Genomic DNA, 12,500 nt, shown 5'->3' with positions numbered 1-12,500 from the left:
TGTTTCTTAATACAAACGAAAGAATAAATAAAGATTAAATGTAATGTTCAGCTGCACACCATCCACAAATATCACATTCATGACCTTTCATCATAACCCCTCTCCTCCCTCCCTCAGGCGTTACGTTATTTTTGAAAAGACCGTCAAATATTTTTCACTTGTCAATCTATACGTAAAATGCATTTAGATTTATAGTTTTCTTCAAGAATACGTAAAAAAAATCCAACTCTAGCAACCTCTCCAAGGAAATAATTTATTTTGTTTGTCAAAGGTTATCTATTCATGGCAATTTCAAAGTTATCATGACTTGGCTGTTACTTAATGGCTTAACGTATTTATTTTTAATTTCCGGCAGGCTATGTTTTATGCACATTGATTGGTCAGTAAAAATACAGACCGAATGGTTGATTTTAACTCTGTACTTATTTTCTACCAAATTTTCTCGAAATTACCGCATTTTGGGAAGCCCGATTCTGGTTGGCCAAAAATTTTTTATTACCGATAGTAAATTTCTATCATACAAAAGGAACCACTACCTCTTCAAAGAAAAAGACTATTTGAACGAAACTGACAGAGTTTGATTCTTCTTTCATATATATGCAGGTTAGGTTGGAGAAAATTTTATTTCGCCAATAATCCACGTTGCTACCGAGTCTGTTTACTCCTAAATTTCTAGAGAAGTGAATTTTTATATGTTAACAAGAAATGTATCTTATTAGAATAACACTGTATATGCAATCAAGTACATTTCGTACTTGGAATACCAATGATGGCACAAGTCAATATGTAACCATCCCTGAACTGGTGTATAACTAAATAATCGAAGATAAGCTAAAAGTTTTAAATTTTGCTCCACACGACTTTCCATTAAAGTATATTTTGCTTTAAAAGCAAAAGGAGGAATTTATCTAATTATACATTTATTGATAGTACTTTACAGCTTTCTATAAAGGAAAATTTGGGAGACAATTCTGTCGCAAAAGAACCTTCGTTGTCTGCACTGCGCTTAGCATTATTAAGCTCCTTCCACACAGGCGAAATTTAAAGCGGGCAAAACAATTACCAGGGTTGTGGTATGGGTGGTGAAGTGTGTCGTTGGCGGAGGACATCGGCAAACCCTCGTAGTGCCCTTGATGAGGCACAAGATGGGCGATGACTTAGGACAACGTTGTCTTTAGTAGAGTCTACGGCACCTTCTCCTCTGCCAAGAATCTGGACATTATGATTTAACCTGTATGCCTAATGCCTGCTTTAGCTGTTTATCTTTCAAGTTTCAATGAAAGAATTACGGGCAAATCAGTGCCCCTATCCTGTATTTGCCCTTCATGTGCAAGAGCCTTGTATGGAGCATATTCAAACAGTTTTCAGTCCACCCCAGACTCATTACAATTCCAGTCACTGTACAAGATTGGTGTATCTTATACTGAGCAATTGTCATAGTGAAGCAGTGTAAAGCCAGATTCACGCTAGCCAAAATAAAATTTATCTTTTTACATGTCCACTGTGTGCCACTTGGGCCATGTGAGCTGCACCTCTTAGATTATTCTGGTCAGAAGCTGGTTTGAATGCATGGTCATTTAGCACCATTATGATTATTTAAAAGTTCTTTAAAGTTAAAGGCATCTTGAGGCCTTTTCACACAAGGTGCAAATGCAGGTTATGCACTCTTTTCTGTGAGACAATGAATAGAGAAGGTGACGTCATAGACTAGGAAACCATGGGAAAACCATTGCAGTGCCCGATCACGTGTTGAGGCACTTCATGGGTACGAGACTGTCTGAAAACAGACTACTCTGCCCAGCATCTGGCCCAAGTTATAAGTGTCTGCCTGTGCTTATTCTCTGCCTTTGACAGTAACCCCGGTCAAATGACTTGTGCTAGCCCTGCTTTTGTTCCTATTGTGTTAGGGGCTATATTCTATTCATTGTTCTAGATGCATATATAAGCATTTGTCGTCTTCATTTTCCCCAATAAAACTCTACTTTAATGCCTCAGACCAGTTGTCACCCTTCTTAAATACCATCAGCATAGTGTAAAAGTATGGGCAATAACTGTTTGAAGAGCCCTTGTCCCAGAACTAGTCTACTGTACAAATCACTAAACGAGTGGCCTACTGTATCTGTCTTGGATTTATATGGCGATCTACCATTAATGTATTAAAACTGGATTTCTTCAAACAGGAGACTTTAAAAATCACCATTTTGACAATTTTAAACCGGTGAAGGAAGGAATGAAATAGGTACTCGTTGAATGAAGTCTTAGTCTACATGCTGATAAAGTTTGAGAATGTTGGGATTAACAAGTTTAATAACCATGTGAATTTGCGAAGGCTTTTTATTGGTCAACAGTTTATAAAGGATCTTCCAATTTTATTAGTTATGACATTTCATTATACAAGTCAAAATGCATCGAAATATTTCTTTAGTTATTGCAAAGGTCAAAATGGTTACTTTCAAAGATTTTATAACTTATAGGAAAAGCATAAACACTGATACACGAGTTAAAAAATGAATAGATACTGTCTTTTTACTCAAAAGCCTTTCTGGCTTAGTACTGTGGTAAGGACCCTAAAATCATCAATATACAAAATTCTAGAATATGGTATATACAGTACAATACACGGGAATTTTTGGGGTGGGTTATTTTAAAATCTTAGTATAAAGAAAAAGTTACTGACCATCACAGCGATTTAGTTAAGGCTAATTAAATTTTTAAATAAAAAGAAAACTGAAAACCATGCAAGCATTTTATCAGTAACCATTTAGACAGTTTCCTATCTTGAACCGACCGATCTTAAATTACTGATCTTTTCCATGTTGCTCAGTTGCTCACTACGAATTTTCAAAAATTCAGTTGCAAAACTGGCAAATATTCTCAGGCATCCAAAGAAAATCAATACAAAAGCAAACAATGTATCAGTTTACCCATGACTAAAAAATTAAGCTTAAACTGTTTACAGTACTCAAACAAAGACTGTTTACAATGTTGTCTCTTACATGTAGCAAAATCTTTTATTCAAGCAATTGCACATCCCAGTCTGACACCTATGATTAGAAAACCTAGCACTTAGGGGTAGGCAATTTTTTAACCATTTTAAAGTTGTAACCTTAAAATGCTCCTGCACTTGTGATATACAGAAGAGTTGACCATATCAAAACTACTTCGTCTGCTTAGGTACAACACCAATATGACCCTGGTTCACTCTGGTAGCAAAACCAGGTCAGTCTCCTGAACGCATGCCTCCAGGAGGTTGTGTCAAACGGTTACTAGTTTGTCCAGAGCTCTAAGGCAACAGACTTTCTGCATAAGTAGGTACAGGACGAAGATTCTCGCTGATTATCTTGATTACGTTAAGCCAATACCTAGTGATGTTTAGGGCAGATCAGGCAAGTCCCTTCAGTTTGATTCTTCATGTCGGAGCTAGCATGATACACCACGTCTATTCTCTTCGCAAGAATAGTCAAATTACTCCCTCTAAAGCCTCTGCTAGAAGAAAGTGTGACCTGGAGCATCTCATGTTGCTTGCCGGCACTACTCTGTTCAGTAGTCTTCAACTAGGACCCTCTTGAGATTTCAGACTAATTTTTCTTATCCTAAAATTTGATGCATTTACAGTCCCTGGCCATTTTTGAGTAAAACCAAGATGGGATAGTTTCATTATAAATCTAGAAAGTTAGCCTGCACTTTGTAAATCCTTTATAATTAATTTATTCGAAGTTCTTCCAAGGTCCTGTCCTTCCAGTTAGTCTTCGTGGAAGCTTTTCATTGTGTATTTAACCGGAACTGGTATTCCCACACTAAGAGGCACATGTTGCGTTCAGCTAGTGCGCTCAGAACCAGAATCTCATTGAAGTATCTGGCCTTAGTGACCGATGGCTCAAAAACCAGGAAGCACGGCATCAAGCTTGTGTTCACGTCTGTAAGTCAAAGAATAATTAATTCAAATTAGTCAAAATTGGCATGAAGGTTAAGTGAATTTTCAAACTATTGCATAAAACTAAAAGAAAATTTTTACAGACTACCTAACAGCAGAGTAATCAAAATTATATGTTTAAATTAACTTCCTCTACCAACATTTGATTTATCTGTCTTACAGGCAATCATTGAATTTGATCCGATTCTACACTATGGTGGTTTCCAGAATCAATCTGTTGCTCAACAATTTTATATCAATCTCATAAATAATGAAAATATAAGTGGAATTTCTATTCTAAATATACTATGGACAATTTAGATGGCCATTAATCGTAACCTGACAATGTTTCCACATTGGAAGCTTTTATGTATTAATTTAAGAATCCAAGTTCTAATCCTTCCCAACTTATCTGTAGCCAAAAACGTAGTCAAAAGTAAAGTGAAATTTAAGTATTTTTATATTAATCTTAGACATGTACAGTTTACAAACTTTTGGAATCCAAACTACTAAAATCCTAAATCCTAGATTTCCAAGAGATCTGAGCAAACATCTTTTAACATAACTGATTATATTTGGGAAAGAAATTAAGCAAATACCAGATTTTTATGTAGATAAAGTACATCCATGACAAATCTAGTCTACCCAAAGTTAAAACTTTTTTCAGAAATATGTTCATATCACGCTGACATTGTGAATTTCTAGGGCATAAAAATAAGTTTTCACCAGTTTGGCACCCCATTCATAAACACAGGATAAATTATCGTGGGCTCTTTATTCCCATGACAACTAAAAGAATCTTATCAGAATGGAAATTAAAATATCAATTTAAGCTAGATAATACTGCACCAAAACAAATAGCTCAACAAATACAACAACATTGAAAGCAGAGTTTAAGGCTGAGTTAAAAGTCAATATAGAAATTGAAGAGCAGACCAATCAGTCCTAAGGAGAGAACTGTCGTCAGACAAAATATTAAAAAATATCCCTGCTGTACCATATAGAAAAGTGCAGAGAGAAAAGCGACAGGTCGGAAGATTAACACCTTCCTGATATATGCTAGATTATGGCCGAGGGAAGGGAAAAAAAACTAGAATTGATGAAGCTTTTTGCCATCAATCTCTTTCCCAAGAAAGACCCAGAGGGAGGAGAGAAAAGCTGAGAGACACTAGAGTAACAAACTTTTCAAGAGTGGCAAAAGACTGAAGACAGTAACATGAGATACAGCAATTTTAATTTCTTTGATGAATTACTCAGGGCTTTATCGATTTTTTTTTAATTGGAACAGTGTTTCTACCTTAATTAACCTTCCAAACTGGGGGAACCTCCGGTGGTAAACTAGGGTTTTTAGGTGGCTAAAGAACATGTTTTAATATACGAATAATGGCGCATGTAGAATTGCAGTAAAGGAGGCTACCAGCTAACCTAAAACTACCTAATATACCATAGTACCCATATCCATAACTAGCGAGGAAGGCTTCGCCACCCTACAACCCCACCTTACACATTAAATAAGAGCCTAAAACCACCCTTAAGTTGGAGGGTAAAGGCGAGCACCTAACTAGTGTATGATTAATCTTTCACAGGTTTGTGAAAAAATCTATTGCACTTTCAAATTTCTACTATAAACACCAATATAATTATACAATTTAATTACACGAGACTTCAGAAAACGTTCCCTTAAAATTGGTTACGTAAAATCTATGTTTTCTCACTTTCAATACAAATGGTCAGATTAATTATTCTTTCGATGTTACCATAAGCAAAGCAAAATCTTTTATAATTCAAATAATTGAGACAAGAACTTGGGAGAAGAGACAAATAATGTCAAAAGTAGATAGTAAATGCGAAACAGCACTAGAAGTTGCTGTTAATAGCATGGCTCAAAGACTGAATTAGTGGAAATCTGAAATGTGTTTTTAAAGATTTCAGTTTCCTAGCAAAACTCGCCTGATTAGGTATTAAAGTTGTGGCATTCTATTTTTTTAAATGATAATCTCAAAAATATGGATAATCATCTTTGGTTGCAACGTACTTAAATCACAAAATGCTCAGTCTGAAGGGATATTTGAGATAATTATGAAGTAGACGGACTTCCTTCAAATTTAATTTATTATTTTACCACTGCTAGACCTAGTACCTCTTACATTGATTTTTCAAACAACTTTAAATCTTTCCAGTGAAAAAACCTAATTTGATAACTTTCGGGCGGAGCTATTATATAGAATTACCAATACGGCTATTGAGGGCTAGAACAGAGTTAGTTACAATTTCAATCAAATTTTGATTAATTAGATATTCACGGGAAAAATTTACACATAGCCTATTACCAAATATTTACCTATTATGGTTTTCCCAATAATGATACTTCTCTAGATAGCAGATTTTTTTTTCTCAAAGCATTTTTGATGAAACCCTGATACTTTTATTTATGAATTATGGGTACAGTAAATATGCCACAACACTATTTGGTTACTTTTAAGAGATTTAACAAGTATTACAATTTTTTTATTGTAAGTCATAAGAAAGTGCTTGTCAGATCACTAATTCAGTTTCTCAGACTTGCAGTATTCGATGCAGCTTATATTATAGGGGTAAATATATGATACTCAGTTTCTAGCCAAATACATGAACCATTATTTTTCCTCATCTTGTGTTCTATGCATTTCTGACCTTTATTATTGGGAGACTTTTGGGGTGGTGTTAATGTCAAAATTTATTTACAGCAATAATAGTAAAAATTGCAAAATAACAACAAGATAACCAGTTGGAAAAATATATGGACCACTAAGTAGCGGAACTTAGGCCAAGTATGATTTTATAACATACGAGATTTGTAAAAAGGTACAGAACCTAACAAACCCACTTAACCTAACCTATTAGTTCCCAGGTCACAAACTCTAGCTGGGGGTAAGCCCCCGGACCATCTAACCAGGTCACAGCCCATAGCCGACCCTCTTCCTAGGTAACAAACCTTCACAGGTCACCACTCCTAGCCGGTGCAAGCCCCCGGACCCCCTTCCCAGGTCACAACCCCTAGGTGGGGGCAAGCACTCCAGACCCCTTTCCCAGGTCACAGAAACTAAAACAATTAATAAATAAATAGTTACCTTAAGTTTGGGAGGTCGAAGGCTGAGTATCTTCCGTTGATAAGGAAGAACTGTCACCGACTCTGTTGTAGACGTAGACGGTGGTAGTTACAGTTTAGCATCTTAAGGAAATTATGTAAGCGCTCGAACATCGTGCTGGAAAAATAACCACACTTTAGTTTGCTAATTATTGAAAAAACGAAACATTATACGTATTATAATTTTTACGTGGCAGACAAAGAAAAAGAAATATATTGAACGGAATATTTTTCAATTCCGCCACGGAGAACGTTAACTATCCCGCCACAGCCTTTCGATGTTTCGAGTATGTGCACCTGTTTGGGGATCTAAAAAAATTTGTTAATGAGCACAGCGAGGTACACAATCTGCAGTGGCGATATTTTTGTATCCTTTCCATGAATCACTGGATTACGCTCCGCCTTTATAATCTTATCAAGGGCACAAGGGTCTAGGCATGTCCTGGTTGGTCCAATAAAGGGACTACAAACTTTATTGCTCCCCGCTCCATGCCACCAAACACCCACACCCCAAAGGACTACCTCATTTCGACCTAAACTTTGATTCATCCACTTCGACGACAATGCGTAGCCCACCAAAAGTCGGCAAGTTCTGACAGTTATTTTCCAAGACTTCCGAACAAAAAGACCACCAGTACACCGAAGTTTGTAATGTCCAGCCAAGGTTATAGGTGACATAGCCGTGAGAAAAGGCCTTCCAAGGAAATTATTCACGAACAGCAGTATTTCCCATGCTTAAACGTAGGCCTTCTCCAAGAAAGTGCCCTTAAATGCGATTACGGAAAAACCGCATGCACGACGCTTTCCCTTCTTAGTGGCCTTGACTGATCTATTACAAACCCAGATTAACTTGAGATTTAAGACACCGACACCGTTGTTTGCAGGAAGGGCATTGAACGTCTGAAGGGGTGACTGTGGTTCTGTAGGAACTCAATACCAGTTTATTTTCCCTGAAAAAGGAAATTTATCTCCCACTCCCTCAACCTTGACATATGGAAGCCATGATAAAACTTTAGATAAAAGGGGGTGGGGATAGATTATTTAAAAGAACGTCCGTAAACTTAAGAATTACTTTTAGTCATTGATTGGTTTAAAAAAAAAAAATCACCTAACATACTTCATTGTGAACGCACAGAAAGTAACGCAATCCATGGAAAAAACGCAAGCGCAGTAAGTCCCCTTCAGTCTAAAATGAAAATAATGGTGTAAAAAATACACTACACATTTAAGTCAACCGATACGTAAGTTATCATGCCATACTTCACTTTTAAATGTACCGATATGCAAGTTATCATGCCATACTTCACTTTTAAATCTACCGATATGCAAGTTATCATGCCATACTTCACTTTTAAATCTACCGATATGCAAGTTATCATGCCATACTTCACTTTTAAATGTACCGATATGCAAGTTATCATGCCATACTTCACTTTTAAATGTACCGATATGCAAGTTATCATGCCATACTTCACTTTTAAATCTACCGATATGCAAGTTATCATGCCATACTTCACTTTTAAATCTACCGATATGCAAGTTATCATGCCATACTTCACTTTTAAATCTACCGATATGCAAGTTATCATGCCATACTTCACTTTTAAATCTACCGATATGCAAGTTATCATGCCATACTTCACTTTTAAATCTACCGATATGCAAGTTATCATGCCATACTTCACATTTAAATCTACCGATATGCAAGTTATCATGCCATACTTCACATTTAAATCTACCGATATGCAAGTTATCATGCCATACTTCACATTTAAATCTACCGATATGCAAGTTATGCCATACTTCACATTTAAATCTACCGATATGCAAGTTATCATGCCATACTTCACATTTAAATCTACCGATATGCAAGTTATCATGCCATACTTCACATTTAAATCTACCGATATGCAAGTTATCATGCCATACTTCACATTTAAATCTACCGATATGCAAGTTATCATGCCATACTTCACATTTAAATCTACCGATATGCAAGTTATCATGCCATACTTCACATTTAAATCTACCGATATGCAAGTTATCATGCCATACTTCACATTTAAATCTACCGATATGCAAGTTATCATGCCATACTTCACATTTAAATCTACCGATATGCAAGTTATCATACCATACTTCACATTTAAATCTACCGATATGCAAGTTATCATACCATACTTAACTTTTAAATCTACCGATATGCAAGTTATCATGCCATACTTCACATTTAAATCTACCGATATGCAAGTTATCATGCCATACTTCACATTTAAATCTACCGATATGCAAGTTATCATGCCATACTTCACATTTAAATCTACCGATATGCAAGTTATCATGCCATACTTCACATTTAAATCTACCGATATGCAAGTTATCATGCCATACTTCACTTTTAAATCTACCGATATGCAAGTTATGCCATACTTCACTTTTAAGTCTACCGATATGCAAGTTATCATGCCATACTTCACTTTTAAAACTACCGATATGCAAGTTATCATGCCATACTTCACATTTAAATCTACCGATATGCAAGTTATGCCATACTTCACATTTAAATCTACCGATATGCAAGTTATGCCATACTTCACATTTAAATCTACCGATATGCAAGTTATGCCATACTTCACATTTAAATCTACCGATATGCAAGTTATGCCATACTTCACATTTAAATCTACCGATATGCAAGTTATGCCATACTTCACATTTAAATCTACCGATATGCAAGTTATCATGCCATACTTCACATTTAAATCTACCGATATGCAAGTTATCATGCCATACTTCACATTTAAATCTACCGATATGCAAGTTATCATGCCATACTTCACATTTAAATCTACCGATATGCAAGTTATCATACCATACTTCACATTTAAATCTACCGATATGCAAGTTATCATACCATACTTCACATTTAAATCTACCGATATGCAAGTTATCATGCCATACTTAACTTTTAAATCTACCGATATGCAAGTTATCATGCCATACTTCACATTTAAATCTACCGATATGCAAGTTATCATGCCATACTTCACATTTAAATCTACCGATATGCAAGTTATCATGCCATACTTCACATTTAAATCTACCGATATGCAAGTTATCATGCCATACTTCACATTTAAATCTACCGATATGCAAGTTATCATGCCATACTTCACATTTAAATCTACCGATATGCAAGTTATCATGCCATACTTCACTTTTAAATCTACCGATATGCAAGTTATGCCATACTTCACTTTTAAGTCTACCGATATGCAAGTTATCATGCCATACTTCACTTTTAAAACTACCGATATGCAAGTTATCATGCCATACTTCACATCTAAATCGACCGATACGCAAGTTATCATGCAATACTTCACATCTAAATCGACCGATATGCAAGTTACCATGCCATACTTGACATTTAAATCAACTGATATGCAAGTTACCATGCCATACTTGACATTTAAATCAACTGATATGCAAGTTACCATGCCATACTTCACATTTAAATCAACTGATATGCAAGTTACCATGCCATACTACACATTTAAATCAACCGATATGCAAGTTCAAATGCCATACTACATTTAAATCAACCGATATGCAAGTTCAAATGCCATACTACATTTAAATCAACCGTTATGCAAGTTACCATGCCATACTACATTTAAATCTACCGTTATGCAAGTTACCATGCCATACTTCAAATTTAAATCGACCGATACGCAAGTTATTAATATGCCCCACCCCGACTCAACATATGAGAAAGACAAACTAGCCAGCACACGTCCATTTCTTGGGGCGAATTTCCTTTTCGCTAGCAATGAAACTGTCATACATTAACCATTATAAGTTGTTGAAAGTTTAATATAACAAATTGAACTACAGATAGTGAATAACAACCAGCTCTATCAAAAAGTAATATATCACTAAATATGCACCGTGGCAATTTGCCGTAGTATTACCCAACTGTGGTAAGGTATAACGATACATGTTCCACTTAAGGAACTCTTGAATGTTTAACAGCGCGTAATGGCAGAGCCGACACCAATAATTCCTTATTAAAGTTATTTGAAATAATATGTATAAGACAGTTTCGAATGACATTAAAGTGGGACGGAAAAAAGTTGTATGTGCAACAAGAGCCTGGCAAACATGAGCTGGAATGATTTGACTTAACATTCAATTTTGATTACCGTAATCCGGGACTGGTGTATTAAAGTTAACGCTTAACTAGTTCTCCCTATTAAGTTTTATATAGAAATAAATAAAAAAAAAAAATAAAAAAACTTTCCACTGCAACTTTAGTCTAGTGCCTTTCATTTAAATTCGATTTGCGATAGTAATGGAAATGAAAATTCGTTGAATACATTAAAAGTTAAAAAACCTTAAATCAGATGTCGGTTGAGCCGAAGCTAACTTAACCGGGAATTCCAAGTAAATCCACAGAACATTTTAATAATCAAGATGCCCAATAAGGTTTAACAAGTGGAAAGAATGTAATCAAAATGTCTAATAACACCTAGCACATTACTACTTTCGCCTTAAGGCCAAAAGGGAGCCGCGCACCAACAACAGGAACGGCCTCCAAGACAATCTATACTTACTCCGCAAGATTACAGGATCATTATAACCATCCATGAAATTTCAAACTACCTGGAACAAAAATACCCTATCAGCACCAACACTAATACAGTATTTTCGTACTTCAAAGATTAATAAACTTTAAAACCTTGCTAAATACACCTCACAAAAATACTTGAATGATTCAAACTAAGCACGAGATCACACAATCTGGAAAATACAGTGCTCACCATTGTATTTCCATTGTTAAATATCTTCTCCACTAGGACTTCAATATAATACTAACCTTCTACTTAACATGTCCTCCGTCTTGCCTTCGTCCCTGAAGTAGCAAGGATGACGAAACAACCAGGCAGACATCCCTATTTTAAGGTGTGCTATAGTGTCCTTGGATAATAGTGGTGCCATCTACATTCAAACCTCGAAACTACTCGTATTTGATGACCTGTGACATTATCTATCAAGAAACTGCTGTGAAATAGCAAACATCATTGATTTACAATCTCATAAAACTTAACCTTTAGAGAAATAGACATTTTTAGTCACCGCGTAGATGAAATACGCAATAATCAAGCTGAATAAACTTAAGTTAAAAATAAAAAGCTATTGGTCCAATGCCTTCTTTATTTGGATTTATTTAATAACTTTGTAATATACTTTAAATATGAGAAACAAATTTGATAAATTATAGTCTTGGTTTTTATATCTATTTATTTGTTATTTATCTTTGATCATGAGAGAGAGAGAGAGAGAGAGAGAGAGAGAGAGAGAGAGAGAGAGAGAGAGAGAGAGAGAGAGAGAGAGAGAGAAGTTAAAATCGTAATATTTATATTTTTTTTTTCGCCACATAATATCCCTCATGATTATCCA

General features: G+C 35.5%; 1 long non-coding RNA gene across 1 annotated transcript; it reads right to left on the bottom strand.

Annotated features, from left to right (window-relative positions):
- Positions 1 to 2,316: 2,316 nt before the first annotated feature.
- LOC137616177 (uncharacterized) lies at positions 2,317 to 11,951 on the bottom strand. The gene is made up of 3 exons (XR_011039310.1): positions 11,861 to 11,951; positions 7,024 to 7,158; positions 2,317 to 3,917 (listed from the first exon to the last, which is right to left on the bottom strand). It is a non-coding gene; the product is annotated as an uncharacterized lncRNA (long non-coding RNA).
- Between the last annotated feature and the right edge of the window lie 549 nt (positions 11,952 to 12,500).

This window comes from Palaemon carinicauda, chromosome 22 (genome assembly GCF_036898095.1).
Source record: "Palaemon carinicauda isolate YSFRI2023 chromosome 22, ASM3689809v2, whole genome shotgun sequence".
Lineage (NCBI taxonomy): Eukaryota > Metazoa > Arthropoda > Malacostraca > Decapoda > Palaemonidae > Palaemon > Palaemon carinicauda.
The sequence above is the reverse complement of the archived record's forward strand: the minus strand, read 5'-3'. Positions and strand labels throughout refer to the sequence as shown.